We start from the raw sequence: 14,503 nt of genomic DNA, 5'->3' as shown, positions 1-14,503 counted from the left end.
TTTCTGGGCATGCTTTGAATTTCATTCTTCCCTTTTTGTTCTGCTCTTATCTATCTCCTGGGCATTTCATGGAATGTTCTCTTTCTCTTCCCTGCTTTGCTTCCCATGCTGCCTATATATGCTCATTTCTACTATTTGTACTGTTGCTTTTCATTTCTTCTCTTCTGCACAACTTTGTCCTTGGTTTCAATCCCCAGTTCCTTACCCTCTGCAAAAAACGTTCTACTGCTTCTCATGTTGGTATCTAAACCAAATGCACCATTGAAGCTGGTGCAAGATAGTCATTGATTTCTGCAACGTAATATTTAGAACCGAGAGCTAACACATCAGAGGGCGTTGGTGGTATAGTGGTGAGCATAGCTGCTTCCCAAGCAGTTGACCCGGGTTCGATTCCCGGCCAACGCACTGAAAATACTTATATATTCTGCAAGCAGGATATATTGTAATGCAACATGTCACAAAATGGAAATTTCACGAACAGATTAATCAGCCATATATAAAAAAATAAACAAATACGTGGGCAAACATCTCAATCGCACCTTCTGCTACATACATTGTCCTAATATATGATAAGTTTCATAAAGCAGAGTCACAACACACATGTGCTGGTAATAAATTTGTTACAGTGGGCAAACAATGGAAGGGCTGAGGCCCGACCAGACATTGTAACTCCAGCATCTCTATGTTAAAAAGCATTTCTAGGCAATATCTAGCCTCTGAAAAAATATGCAAGATCCACCGATAAATCTGGCAAAAGTCCCTAACATTTTGTGCATACTTGTGCTCTCACCTGAATGTAGCGCCACCTTGTAGCTGTCGAAGGAAACTGCTGCTCACAAAATGTTTTATCAGAAGGCAAGTTGAGAGGAATCCAAGAGTCAGATGTCCATGGAAAGAACCACTCACTGAAGCAGGAATGTTGGAGGCTTCATATTCGCATAGTTTCCTGTCCAACGTCCACAACGCTCCCAAACGCTCAAAAGCCTCGCCCTCACCGGGTATATCTCTGGCTCCAAGGTAAAGCCAAATCCTGAGCATGCTAGTGCTAGGATCACAGAGCGAGAGAGAGATGGTTCAAGAGCTACTGTCTTGATAAAGGCCTGAAACGGCTAGTGCCTAAGAGTGTCTGACTTTCAGTTATGACTGATTGTGAGAGGGGAAGATGAAGTTTTTCTGCACCCAGCATGCCTTGGGATATACTTATGCAAATGAGGTGAGAGCCAGACCAATCCCATGCTACTCTGCCTAATGCTCCTTATCTGCATAAAAAGAACACTTTCACAACGGAGCAGAGTGGCGCAGCGGAAGCGTGCTGGGCCCATAACCCAGAGGTCGATGGATCGAAACCATCCTCTGCTAATTTTGCTTGATTTTACTTCCAAGGACCAAGCTGTCATTTCCACGCTACCAGCAAGGAAAAGCGCAAGCTTGTGCCAGCTATGTGAGAAAAGACTTCTCAACTATCTGTGTCTGCTGAAATACAAGAGAGGGATCGTCAAAAGCTCCACACTGTACTTTGAAAGTAAAGGCACACAATAATAAGCATGAATGACTGGTGGGACCTTCAAACACTTTTATGTGGAGGCTTTGAATTTCATTCTTCCCTTTTTTGTTCTGCTCTTATCTATCTCCTGGGCATTTCATGGAATGTTCTCTATTTCTCTTCCCTGCTTTGCTTCCCATGCTGCCTCTATGTGTTCATATCTATTATTTGTATTGCTGCTTTCCATTCTTCTCTTCTGCACAGCTTTGTCCTTGGTTTCAATCCCAGTTCCTTACCCTCTACAAAAACTTTCTATTGCTTTTCATGTTGGTATCTAAACCAAATGCACCATTGAAGCTGGTGCATGATAGTCATTGAACTCAGGCTCCTAATGTTTAGAACCGAGAGCACAAAGATCAGAGGGCGTTGGTGGTATAGTGGTGAGCATAGCTGCCTTCCAAGCGGTTGACCCGGGTTCGATTCCCGGCCAACGCAGTACAAATACTTATATATTCTGCAAGCAGGATATATTTTAAAGCAACATTTCACAAAATGGTAATATAATTAAGAGGTTAATCAGCCATTATATAAAAAATAAACAAATATGTAGGCAAGCATTTCGATCGCCCCTTCTGCTATATTCATTGTCCTAATATATGATAAGTTTCATAAAGCAGAGTCACCACTCACATGTACTGGTAAAAAAATATGTTACAGTGGGCAGACAATGAAAGGGCTGAGGCCCGACCAGACATTTTAACTCCAGCATCTCTATGTTAAAAAGCATTTCCGAGGCAATATTTAGCCTCTGAAAAAAATATGCAAGGTCCAGCAATAAATCTGGCAAAAGTCCCCAACATTTTGTGCATACTTGTGCCCTCACCTGAATGTAGCACCACCTTGTAGCCGTCGGAGGTAACTGCAGCTCACAAAATGTTTCATCAGAGGGCAAGTTTAGAGGAATCCAAAAGGCAGATGTCCATGGAAAGAGCCTCCGACTGCAGCAGGAAGTTTGGATGCTTCAAATTTGCATAGCTTCCAGTCCAACGTCCTCTCATGTACCGAACGCTCCCAAACGCTCTAAAGCCTTATACCGGCAAGCCCTCACCGGGTAGATCTCTGGCTCCCAGGAAAAGCCAAATACTGAGCATGCAAGCACTAGGATCACAGAGAGAGAGAGAGACAGAGAGCGTCGGAGAGCTGTTGTCTTGTTAAAGGCCTGAAACGGCTAGTGCCTAAGAGGGTCTGGACTTTCAGTTGTGACTGATTGTGAGAGGGGAAGATAAAGATTTTCTGCACCCAGCATGCCTTGCGATATACTTAGGCAAATGAGGTGAGAGCCCGACCAATCCCACGTCACTTCTCTGAATGCCTCCTCATCTGCATAAAGAGAACACTTTCACAAAGGAGCAGAGTGGCGCAGCGGAAGCGTGCTGGGCCCATAACCCAGAGGTCGATGGATCGAAACCATCCTCTGCTAATTTTGCTTGATTTTCCTTCCAAGGACCAAGCTGTCATTTCCACATAGCCAGAAAGGAAAAGTGCAAGCTTGTGCCAGCTATGTGAGAAAAGACTTCTCAACTATTCGTGTCTGTGTAATACAAGAGTGATCGTGAAAGGTACAACCCTGTACTTTGAAAGTAAAGACACACAATTATAACCATAAATGACTGACTGGTGGGAGCTTCACACAACTTTCTGGGCATGCTTTGAATTTCATTCTTCCCTTTTTGTTCTGCTCGTATCTATCTCCTGGGCATTTCATGGAATGTTCTCTTTCTCTTCCCTGCTTTGCTTCCCATGCTGCCTATATATGCTCATTTCTACTATTTGTACTGTTGCTTTTCATTTCTTCTCTTCTGCACAACTTTGTCCTTGGTTTCAATCCCCAGTTCCTTACCCTCTGCAAAAAACGTTCTACTGCTTCTCATGTTGGTATCTAAACCAAATGCACCATTGAAGCTGGTGCAAGATAGTCATTGATTTCTGCAACGTAATATTTAGAACCGAGAGCTAACACATCAGAGGGCGTTGGTGGTATAGTGGTGAGCATAGCTGCTTCCCAAGCAGTTGACCCGGGTTCGATTCCCGGCCAACGCACTGAAAATACTTATATATTCTGCAAGCAGGATATATTGTAATGCAACATGTCACAAAATGGAAATTTCACGAACAGATTAATCAGCCATATATAAAAAAATAAACAAATACGTGGGCAAACATCTCAATCGCACCTTCTGCTACATACATTGTCCTAATATATGATAAGTTTCATAAAGCAGAGTCACAACACACATGTGCTGGTAATAAATTTGTTACAGTGGGCAAACAATGGAAGGGCTGAGGCCCGACCAGACATTGTAACTCCAGCATCTCTATGTTAAAAAGCATTTCTAGGCAATATCTAGCCTCTGAAAAAATATGCAAGATCCACCGATAAATCTGGCAAAAGTCCCTAACATTTTGTGCATACTTGTGCTCTCACCTGAATGTAGCGCCACCTTGTAGCTGTCGAAGGAAACTGATGCTCACAAAATGTTTTATCAGAAGGCAAGTTGAGAGGAATCCAAGAGTCAGATGTCCATGGAAAGAACCACTCACTGAAGCAGGAATGTTGGAGGCTTCATATTCGCATAGTTTCCTGTCCAACGTCCACTCACGTCCCGAACGCTCCCAAACGCTCAAAAGCCTCACACCGGGCAAGCCCTCACCGGGTATATCTCTGGCTCCAAGGTAAAGCCAAATCCTGAGCATGCTAGTGCTAGGATCACAGAGCGAGAGAGAGATGGTTCAAGAGCTACTGTCTTGATAAAGGCCTGAAACGGCTAGTGCCTAAGAGTGTCTGACTTTCAGTTATTACTGATTGTGAGAGGGGAAGATGAAGTTTTTCTGCACCCAGCATGCCTTGGGATATACTTATGCAAATGAGGTGAGAGCCAGACCAATCCCATGCTACTCTGCCTAATGCTCCTTATCTGCATAAAAAGAACACTTTCACAACGGAGCAGAGTGGCGCAGCGGAAGCGTGCTGGGCCCATAACCCAGAGGTCGATGGATCGAAACCATCCTCTGCTAATTTTGCTTGATTTTACTTCCAAGGACCAAGCTGTCATTTCCACGCTACCAGCAAGGAAAAGCGCAAGCTTGTGCCAGCTATGTGAGAAAAGACTTCTCAACTATCTGTGTCTGCTGAAATACAAGAGAGGGATCGTCAAAAGCTCCACACTGTACTTTGAAAGTAAAGGCACACAATAATAAGCATGAATGACTGGTGGGACCTTCAAACACTTTTATGTGGAGGCTTTGAATTTCATTCTTCCCTTTTTTGTTCTGCTCTTATCTATCTCCTGGGCATTTCATGGAATGTTCTCTATTTCTCTTCCCTGCTTTGCTTCCCATGCTGCCTCTATGTGTTCATATCTATTATTTGTATTGCTGCTTTCCATTCTTCTCTTCTGCACAGCTTTGTCCTTGGTTTCAATCCCAGTTCCTTACCCTCTACAAAAACTTTCTATTGCTTTTCATGTTGGTATCTAAACCAAATGCACCATTGAAGCTGGTGCATGATAGTCATTGAACTCAGGGTCCTAATGTTTAGAACCGAGAGCACAAAGATCAGAGGGCGTTGGTGGTATAGTGGTGAGCATAGCTGCCTTCCAAGCAGTTGACCCGGGTTCGATTCCCGGCCAACGCAGTACAAATACTTATATATTCTGCAAGCAGGATATATTTTAAAGCAACATTTCACAAAATGGTAATATAATTAAGAGGTTAATCAGCCATTATATAAAAAATAAACAAATATGTAGGCAAGCATTTCGATCGCCCCTTCTGCTATATTCATTGTCCTAATATATGATAAGTTTCATAAAGCAGAGTCACCACTCACATGTACTGGTAAAAAAATATGTTACAGTGGGCAGACAATGAAAGGGCTGAGGCCCGACCAGACATTTTAACTCCAGCATCTCTATGTTAAAAAGCATTTCCTAGGCAATATTTAGCCTCTGAAAAAAATATGCAAGGTCCAGCAATAAATCTGGCAAAAGTCCCCAACATTTTGTGCATACTTGTGCCCTCACCTGAATGTAGCACCACCTTGTAGCCGTCGGAGGTAACTGCAGCTCACAAAATGTTTCATCAGAGGGCAAGTTTAGAGGAATCCAAAAGGCAGATGTCCATGGAAAGAGCCTCCGACTGCAGCAGGAAGTTTGGATGCTTCAAATTTGCATAGCTTCCAGTCCAACGTCCTCTCATGTACCGAACGCTCCCAAACGCTCTAAAGCCTTATACCGGCAAGCCCTCACCGGGTAGATCTCTGGCTCCCAGGAAAAGCCAAATACTGAGCATGCAAGCACTAGGATCACAGAGAGAGAGAGAGACAGAGAGCGTCGGAGAGCTGTTGTCTTGTTAAAGGCCTGAAACGGCTAGTGCCTAAGAGGGTCTGGACTTTCAGTTGTGACTGATTGTGAGAGGGGAAGATAAAGATTTTCTGCACCCAGCATGCCTTGCGATATACTTAGGCAAATGAGGTGAGAGCCCGACCAATCCCACGTCACTTCTCTGAATGCCTCCTCATCTGCATAAAGAGAACACTTTCACAAAGGAGCAGAGTGGCGCAGCGGAAGCGTGCTGGGCCCATAACCCAGAGGTCGATGGATCGAAACCATCCTCTGCTAATTTTGCTTGATTTTCCTTCCAAGGACCAAGCTGTCATTTCCACATAGCCAGAAAGGAAAAGTGCAAGCTTGTGCCAGCTATGTGAGAAAAGACTTCTCAACTATTCGTGTCTGTGTAATACAAGAGTGATCGTGAAAGGTACAACCCTGTACTTTGAAAGTAAAGACACACAATTATAACCATAAATGACTGACTGGTGGGAGCTTCACACAACTTTCTGGGCATGCTTTGAATTTCATTCTTCCCTTTTTGTTCTGCTCTTATCTATCTCCTGGGCATTTCATGGAATGTTCTCTTTCTCTTCCCTGCTTTGCTTCCCATGCTGCCTATATATGCTCATTTCTACTATTTGTACTGTTGCTTTTCATTTCTTCTCTTCTGCACAACTTTGTCCTTGGTTTCAATCCCCAGTTCCTTACCCTCTGCAAAAAACGTTCTACTGCTTCTCATGTTGGTATCTAAACCAAATGCACCATTGAAGCTGGTGCAAGATAGTCATTGATTTCTGCAACGTAATATTTAGAACCGAGAGCTAACACATCAGAGGGCGTTGGTGGTATAGTGGTGAGCATAGCTGCTTCCCAAGCAGTTGACCCGGGTTCGATTCCCGGCCAACGCACTGAAAATACTTATATATTCTGCAAGCAGGATATATTGTAATGCAACATGTCACAAAATGGAAATTTCACGAACAGATTAATCAGCCATATATAAAAAAATAAACAAATACGTGGGCAAACATCTCAATCGCACCTTCTGCTACATACATTGTCCTAATATATGATAAGTTTCATAAAGCAGAGTCACAACACACATGTGCTGGTAATAAATTTGTTACAGTGGGCAAACAATGGAAGGGCTGAGGCCCGACCAGACATTGTAACTCCAGCATCTCTATGTTAAAAAGCATTTCTAGGCAATATCTAGCCTCTGAAAAAATATGCAAGATCCACCGATAAATCTGGCAAAAGTCCCTAACATTTTGTGCATACTTGTGCTCTCACCTGAATGTAGCGCCACCTTGTAGCTGTCGAAGGAAACTGCTGCTCACAAAATGTTTTATCAGAAGGCAAGTTGAGAGGAATCCAAGAGTCAGATGTCCATGGAAAGAACCACTCACTGAAGCAGGAATGTTGGAGGCTTCATATTCGCATAGTTTCCTGTCCAACGTCCACTCACGTCCCGAACGCTCCCAAACGCTCAAAAGCCTCACACCGGGCAAGCCCTCACCGGGTATATCTCTGGCTCCAAGGTAAAGCCAAATCCTGAGCATGCTAGTGCTAGGATCACAGAGCGAGAGAGAGATGGTTCAAGAGCTACTGTCTTGATAAAGGCCTGAAACGGCTAGTGCCTAAGAGTGTCTGACTTTCAGTTATGACTGATTGTGAGAGGGGAATATGAAGTTTTTCTGCACCCAGCATGCCTTGGGATATACTTATGCAAATGAGGTGAGAGCCAGACCAATCCCATGCTACTCTGCCTAATGCTCCTTATCTGCATAAAAAGAACACTTTCACAACAGAGCAAAGTGGCGCAGCGGAAGCGTGCTGGGCCCATAACCCAGAGGTCGATGGATCGAAACCATCCTCTGCTAATTTTGCTTGATTTTACTTCCAAGGACCAAGCTGTCATTTCCACGCTACCAGCAAGGAAAAGCGCAAGCTTGTGTCAGCTATGTGAGAAAAGACTTCTCAACTATCTGTGTCTGCTGAAATACAAGAGAGGGATCGTCAAAAGCTCCACACTGTACTTTGAAAGTAAAGGCACACAATAATAAGCATGAATGACTGGTGGGACCTTCAAACACTTTTATGTGGAGGCTTTGAATTTCATTCTTCCCTTTTTTGTTCTGCTCTTATCTATTTCCTGGGCATTTCATGGAATGTTCTCTATTTCTCTTCCCTGCTTTGCTTCCCATGCTGCCTCTATGTGTTCATATCTATTATTTGTATTGCTGCTTTCCATTCTTCTCTTCTGCACAGCTTTGTCCTTGGTTTCAATCCCAGTTCCTTACCCTCTACAAAAACTTTCTATTGCTTTTCATGTTGGTATCTAAACCAAATGCACCATTGAAGCTGGTGCATGATAGTCATTGAACTCAGGGTCCTAATGTTTAGAACCGAGAGCGCAAAGATCAGAGGGCGTTGGTGGTATAGTGGTGAGCATAGCTGCCTTCCAAGCAGTTGAACCGGGTTCGATTCCCGGCCAACGCAGTACAAATACTTATATATTCTGCAAGCAGGATATATTTTAAAGCAACATTTCACAAAATGGTAATATAATTAAGAGGTTAATCAGCCATTATATAAAAAATAAACAAATATGTAGGCAAGCATTTCGATCGCCCCTTCTGCTATATTCATTGTCCTAATATATGATAAGTTTCATAAACCAGAGTCACCACTCACATGTACTGGTAAAAAAATATGTTACAGTGGCAGACAATGAAAGGGCTGAGGCCTGACCAGACATTTTAACTCCAGCATCTCTATGTTAAAAAGCATTTCCTAGGCAATATTTAGCCTCTGAAAAAAATATGCAAGATCCAGCAATAAATCTGGCAAAAGTCCCCAACATTTTGTGCATACTTGTGCCCTCACCTGAATGTAGCACCACCTTGTAGCCGTCGGAGGTAACTGCAGCTCACAAAATGTTTCATCAGAGGGCAAGTTTAAAGGAATCCAAAAGGCAGATGTCCATGGAAAGAGCCTCCGACTGCAGCAGGAAGTTTGGATGCTTCAAATTTGCATAGCTTCCAGTCCAACGTCCTCTCATGTACCGAATGCTCCCAAACGCTCTAAAGCCTTATACCCGGCAAGCCCTCACCGGGTAGATCTCTGGCTCCCAGGTAAAGCCAAATACTGAGCATGCAAGCACTAGGATCACAGAGAGAGAGAGAGAGACAGAGAGCGTCGGAGAGCTGTTGTCTTGTTAAAGGCCTGAAACGGCTAGTGCCTAAGAGGGTCTGGACTTTCAGTTGTGACTGATTGTGAGAGGGGAAGATAAAGATTTTCTGCACCCAGCATGCCTTGCGATATACTTAGGCAAATGAGGTGAGAGCCCGACCAATCCCACGTCACTTCTCTGAATGCCTCCTCATCTGCATAAAGAGAACACTTTCACAAAGGAGCAGAGTGGCGCAGCGGAAGCGTGCTGGGCCCATAACCCAGAGGTCGATGGATCGAAACCATCCTCTGCTAATTTTGCTTGATTTTCCTTCCAAGGACCAAGCTGTCATTTCCACATAGCCAGAAAGGAAAAGTGCAAGCTTGTGCCAGCTATGTGAGAAAAGACTTCTCAACTATTCGTGTCTGTGTAATACAAGAGTGATCGTGAAAGGTACAACCCTGTACTTTGAAAGTAAAGACACACAATTATAACCATAAATGACTGACTGGTGGGAGCTTCACACAACTTTCTGGGCATGCTTTGAATTTCATTCTTCCCTTTTTGTTCTGCTCTTATCTATCTCCTGGGCATTTCATGGAATGTTCTCTTTCTCTTCCCTGCTTTGCTTCCCATGCTGCCTATATATGCTCATTTCTACTATTTGTACTGTTGCTTTTCATTTCTTCTCTTCTGCACAACTTTGTCCTTGGTTTCAATCCCCAGTTCCTTACCCTCTGCAAAAAACGTTCTACTGCTTCTCATGTTGGTATCTAAACCAAATGCACCATTGAAGCTGGTGCAAGATAGTCATTGATTTCTGCAACGTAATATTTAGAACCGAGAGCTAACACATCAGAGGGCGTTGGTGGTATAGTGGTGAGCATAGCTGCTTCCCAAGCAGTTGACCCGGGTTCGATTCCCGGCCAACGCACTGAAAATACTTATATATTCTGCAAGCAGGATATATTGTAATGCAACATGTCACAAAATGGAAATTTCACGAACAGATTAATCAGCCATATATAAAAAAATAAACAAATACGTGGGCAAACATCTCAATCGCACCTTCTGCTACATACATTGTCCTAATATATGATAAGTTTCATAAAGCAGAGTCACAACACACATGTGCTGGTAATAAATTTGTTACAGTGGGCAAACAATGGAAGGGCTGAGGCCCGACCAGACATTGTAACTCCAGCATCTCTATGTTAAAAAGCATTTCTAGGCAATATCTAGCCTCTGAAAAAATATGCAAGATCCACCGATAAATCTGGCAAAAGTCCCTAACATTTTGTGCATACTTGTGCTCTCACCTGAATGTAGCGCCACCTTGTAGCTGTCGAAGGAAACTGCTGCTCACAAAATGTTTTATCAGAAGGCAAGTTGAGAGGAATCCAAGAGTCAGATGTCCATGGAAAGAACCACTCACTGAAGCAGGAATGTTGGAGGCTTCATATTCGCATAGTTTCCTGTCCAACGTCCACTCACGTCCCGAACGCTCCCAAACGCTCAAAAGCCTCTCACCGGGTATATCTCTGGCTCCAAGGTAAAGCCAAATCCTGAGCATGCTAGTGCTAGGATCACAGAGCGAGAGAGAGATGGTTCAAGAGCTACTGTCTTGATAAAGGCCTGAAACGGCTAGTGCCTAAGAGTGTCTGACTTTCAGTTATGACTGATTGTGAGAGGGGAAGATGAAGTTTTTCTGCACCCAGCATGCCTTGGGATATACTTATGCAAATGAGGTGAGAGCCAGACCAATCCCATGCTACTCTGCCTAATGCTCCTTATCTGCATAAAAAGAACACTTTCACAACGGAGCAAAGTGGCGCAGCGGAAGTGTGCTGGGCCCATAACCCAGAGGTCGATGGATCGAAACCATCCTCTGCTAATTTTGCTTGATTTTACTTCCAAGGACCAAGCTGTCATTTCCACGCTACCAGCAAGGAAAAGCGCAAGCTTGTGCCAGCTATGTGAGAAAAGACTTCTCAACTATCTGTGTCTGCTGAAATACAAGAGAGGGATCGTCAAAAGCTCCACACTGTACTTTGAAAGTAAAGGCACACAATAATAAGCATGAATGACTGGTGGGACCTTCAAACACTTTTATGTGGAGGCTTTGAATTTCATTCTTCCCTTTTTTGTTCTGCTCTTATCTATCTCCTGGGCATTTCATGGAATGTTCTCTATTTCTCTTCCCTGCTTTGCTTCCCATGCTGCCTCTATGTGTTCATATCTATTATTTGTATTGCTGCTTTCCATTCTTCTCTTCTGCACAGCTTTGTCCTTGGTTTCAATCCCAGTTCCTTACCCTCTACAAAAACTTTCTATTGCTTTTCATGTTGGTATCTAAACCAAATGCACCATTGAAGCTGGTGCATGATAGTCATTGAACTCAGGGTCCTAATGTTTAGAACCGAGAGCGCAAAGATCAGAGGGCGTTGGTGGTATAGTGGTGAGCATAGCTGCCTTCCAAGCAGTTGACCCGGGTTCGATTCCCGGCCAACGCAGTACAAATACTTATATATTCTGCAAGCAGGATATATTTTAAAGCAACATTTCACAAAATGGTAATATAATTAAGAGGTTAATCAGCCATTATATAAAAAATAAACAAATATGTAGGCAAGCATTTCGATCGCCCCTTCTGCTATATTCATTGTCCTAATATATGATAAGTTTCATAAAGCAGAGTCACCACTCACATGTACTGGTAAAAAAATATGTTACAGTGGGCAGACAATGAAAGGGCTGAGGCCCGACCAGACATTTTAACTCCAGCATCTCTATGTTAAAAAGCATTTCCTAGGCAATATTTAGCCTCTGAAAAAAATATGCAAGATCCAGCAATAAATCTGGCAAAAGTCCCCAACATTTTGTGCATACTTGTGCCCTCACCTGAATGTAGCACCACCTTGTAGCCGTCTGAGGTAACTGCAGCTCACAAAATGTTTCATCAGAGGGCAAGTTTAGAGGAATCCAAAAGGCAGATGTCCATGGAAAGAGCCTCCGACTGCAGCAGGAAGTTTGGATGCTTCAAATTTGCATAGCTTCCAGTCCAACGTCCTCTCATGTACCGAACGCTCCCAAACGCTCTAAAGCCTTATACCGGCAAGCCCTCACCGGGTAGATCTCTGGCTCCCAGGTAAAGCCAAATACTGAGCATGCAAGCACTAGGATCACAGAGAGAGAGAGAGACAGAGAGCGTCGGAGAGCTGTTGTCTTGTTAAAGGCCTGAAACGGCTAGTGAATAAGAGGGTCTGGACTTTCAGTTGTGACTGATTGTGAGAGGGGAAGATAAAGATTTTCTGCACCCAGCATGCCTTGCGATATACTTAGGCAAATGAGGTGAGAGCCCGACCAATCCCACGTCACTTCTCTGAATGCCTCCTCATCTGCATAAACAGAACACTTTCACAAAGGAGCAGAGTGGCGCAGCGGAAGCGTGCTGGGCCCATAACCCAGAGGTCGATGGATCGAAACCATCCTCTGCTAATTTTGCTTGATTTTCCTTCCAAGGACCAAGCTGTCATTTCCACATAGCCAGAAAGGAAAAGTGCAAGCTTGTACCAGCTATGTGAGAAAAGACTTCTCAACTATTCGTGTCTGTGTAATACAAGAGTGATCGTGAAAGGTACAACCCTGTACTTTGAAAGTAAAGACACACAATTATAACCATAAATGACTGGTGGGAGCTTCACACAACTTTCTGGGCATGCTTTGAATTTCATTCTTCCCTTTTTGTTCTGCTCTTATCTATCTCCTGGGCATTTCATGGAATGTTCTCTTTCTCTTCCCTGCTTTGCTTCCCATGCTGCCTATATATGCTCATTTCTACTATTTGTACTGTTGCTTTTCATTTCTTCTCTTCTGCACAACTTTGTCCTTGGTTTCAATCCCCAGTTCCTTACCCTTTGCAAAAAACGTTCTACTGCTTCTCATGTTGGTATCTAAACCAAATGCACCATTGAAGCTGGTGCAAGATAGTCATTGATTTCTGCAACGTAATATTTAGAACCGAGAGCTAACACATCAGAGGGCGTTGGTGGTATAGTGGTGAGCATAGCTGCTTCCCAAGCAGTTGACCCGGGTTCGATTCCCGGCCAACGCACTGAAAATACTTATATATTCTGCAAGCAGGATATATTGTAATGCAACATGTCACAAAATGGAAATTTCACGAACAGATTAATCAGCCATATATAAAAAAATAAACAAATACGTGGGCAAACATCTCAATCGCACCTTCTGCTACATACATTGTCCTAATATATGATAAGTTTCATAAAGCAGAGTCACAACACACATGTGCTGGTAATAAATTTGTTACAGTGGGCAAACAATGGAAGGGCTGAGGCCCGACCAGACATTGTAACTCCAGCATCTCTATGTTAAAAAGCATTTCTAGGCAATATCTAGCCTCTGAAAAAAATATGCAAGATCCACCGATAAATCTGGCAAAAGTCCCTAACATTTTGTGCATACTTGTGCTCTCACCTGAATGTAGCGCCACCTTGTAGCTGTCGAAGGAAACTGCTGCTCACAAAATGTTTTATCAGAAGGCAAGTTGAGAGGAATCCAAGAGTCAGATGTCCATGGAAAGAACCACTCACTGAAGCAGGAATGTTGGAGGCTTCATATTCGCATAGTTTCCTGTCCAACGTCCACAACGCTCCCAAACGCTCAAAAGCCTCACACCGGGCAAGCCCTCACCGGGTATATCTCTGGCTCCAAGGTAAAGCCAAATCCTGAGCATGCTAGTGCTAGGATCACAGAGCGAGAGAGAGATGGTTCAAGAGCTACTGTCTTGATAAAGGCCTGAAACGGCTAGTGCCTAAGAGTGTCTGACTTTCATTTATGACTGATTGTGAGAGGGGAAGATGAAGTTTTTCTGCACCCAGCATGCCTTGGGATATACTTATGCAAATGAGGTGAGAGCCAGACCAATCCCATGCTACTCTGCCTAATGCTCCTTATCTGCATAAAAAGAACACTTTCACAACAGAGCAAAGTGGCGCAGCGGAAGCGTGCTGGGCCCATAACCCAGAGGTCGATGGATCGAAACCATCCTCTGCTAATTTTGCTTGATTTTACTTCCAAGGACCAAGCTGTCATTTCCACGCTACCAGCAAGGAAAAGCGCAAGCTTGTGTCAGCTATGTGAGAAAAGACTTCTCAACTATCTGTGTCTGCTGAAATACAAGAGAGGGATCGTCAAAAGCTCCACACTGTACTTTGAAAGTAAAGGCACACAATAATAAGCATGAATGACTGGTGGGACCTTCAAACACTTTTATGTGGAGGCTTTGAATTTCATTCTTCCCTTTTTTGTTCTGCTCTTATCTATTTCCTGGGCATTTCATGGAATGTTCTCTATTTCTCTTCCCTGCTTTGCTTCCCATGCTGCCTCTATGTGTTCATATCTATTATTTGTATTGCTGCTTTCCATTCT

General features: G+C 43.5%; 7 non-coding genes across 7 annotated transcripts; all 7 read left to right on the top strand.

Annotated features, from left to right (window-relative positions):
- The first annotated feature begins 333 nt into the window (after nucleotides 1-333).
- On the top strand, nucleotides 334-405 carry TRNAG-CCC (transfer RNA glycine (anticodon CCC)). The gene has a single exon. It is a non-coding gene; the product is annotated as a tRNA-Gly (tRNA).
- Nucleotides 406-3,511: 3,106 nt separating this feature from the next.
- Nucleotides 3,512-3,583, top strand: TRNAG-CCC (transfer RNA glycine (anticodon CCC)). Its single transcript has one exon. It is a non-coding gene; the product is annotated as a tRNA-Gly (tRNA).
- A 1,522-nt stretch (nucleotides 3,584-5,105) lies between these two features.
- On the top strand, nucleotides 5,106-5,177 carry TRNAG-UCC (transfer RNA glycine (anticodon UCC)). Its single transcript has one exon. It is a non-coding gene; the product is annotated as a tRNA-Gly (tRNA).
- Nucleotides 5,178-6,710: 1,533 nt separating this feature from the next.
- TRNAG-CCC (transfer RNA glycine (anticodon CCC)) lies at nucleotides 6,711-6,782 on the top strand. Its single transcript has one exon. It is a non-coding gene; the product is annotated as a tRNA-Gly (tRNA).
- A 3,129-nt stretch (nucleotides 6,783-9,911) lies between these two features.
- Nucleotides 9,912-9,983, top strand: TRNAG-CCC (transfer RNA glycine (anticodon CCC)). The gene has a single exon. It is a non-coding gene; the product is annotated as a tRNA-Gly (tRNA).
- A 1,507-nt stretch (nucleotides 9,984-11,490) lies between these two features.
- Nucleotides 11,491-11,562, top strand: TRNAG-UCC (transfer RNA glycine (anticodon UCC)). The gene has a single exon. It is a non-coding gene; the product is annotated as a tRNA-Gly (tRNA).
- A 1,529-nt stretch (nucleotides 11,563-13,091) lies between these two features.
- Nucleotides 13,092-13,163, top strand: TRNAG-CCC (transfer RNA glycine (anticodon CCC)). Its single transcript has one exon. It is a non-coding gene; the product is annotated as a tRNA-Gly (tRNA).
- Nucleotides 13,164-14,503: the final 1,340 nt, after the last annotated feature.

This window comes from Lissotriton vulgaris, chromosome 9 (assembly GCF_964263255.1).
Source record: "Lissotriton vulgaris chromosome 9, aLisVul1.2, whole genome shotgun sequence".
Taxonomy (NCBI): Eukaryota; Metazoa; Chordata; class Amphibia; order Caudata; family Salamandridae; genus Lissotriton; species Lissotriton vulgaris.
Note: the sequence above shows the minus strand (reverse complement) of the source record. Positions and strands in the feature narration are given on the sequence as shown.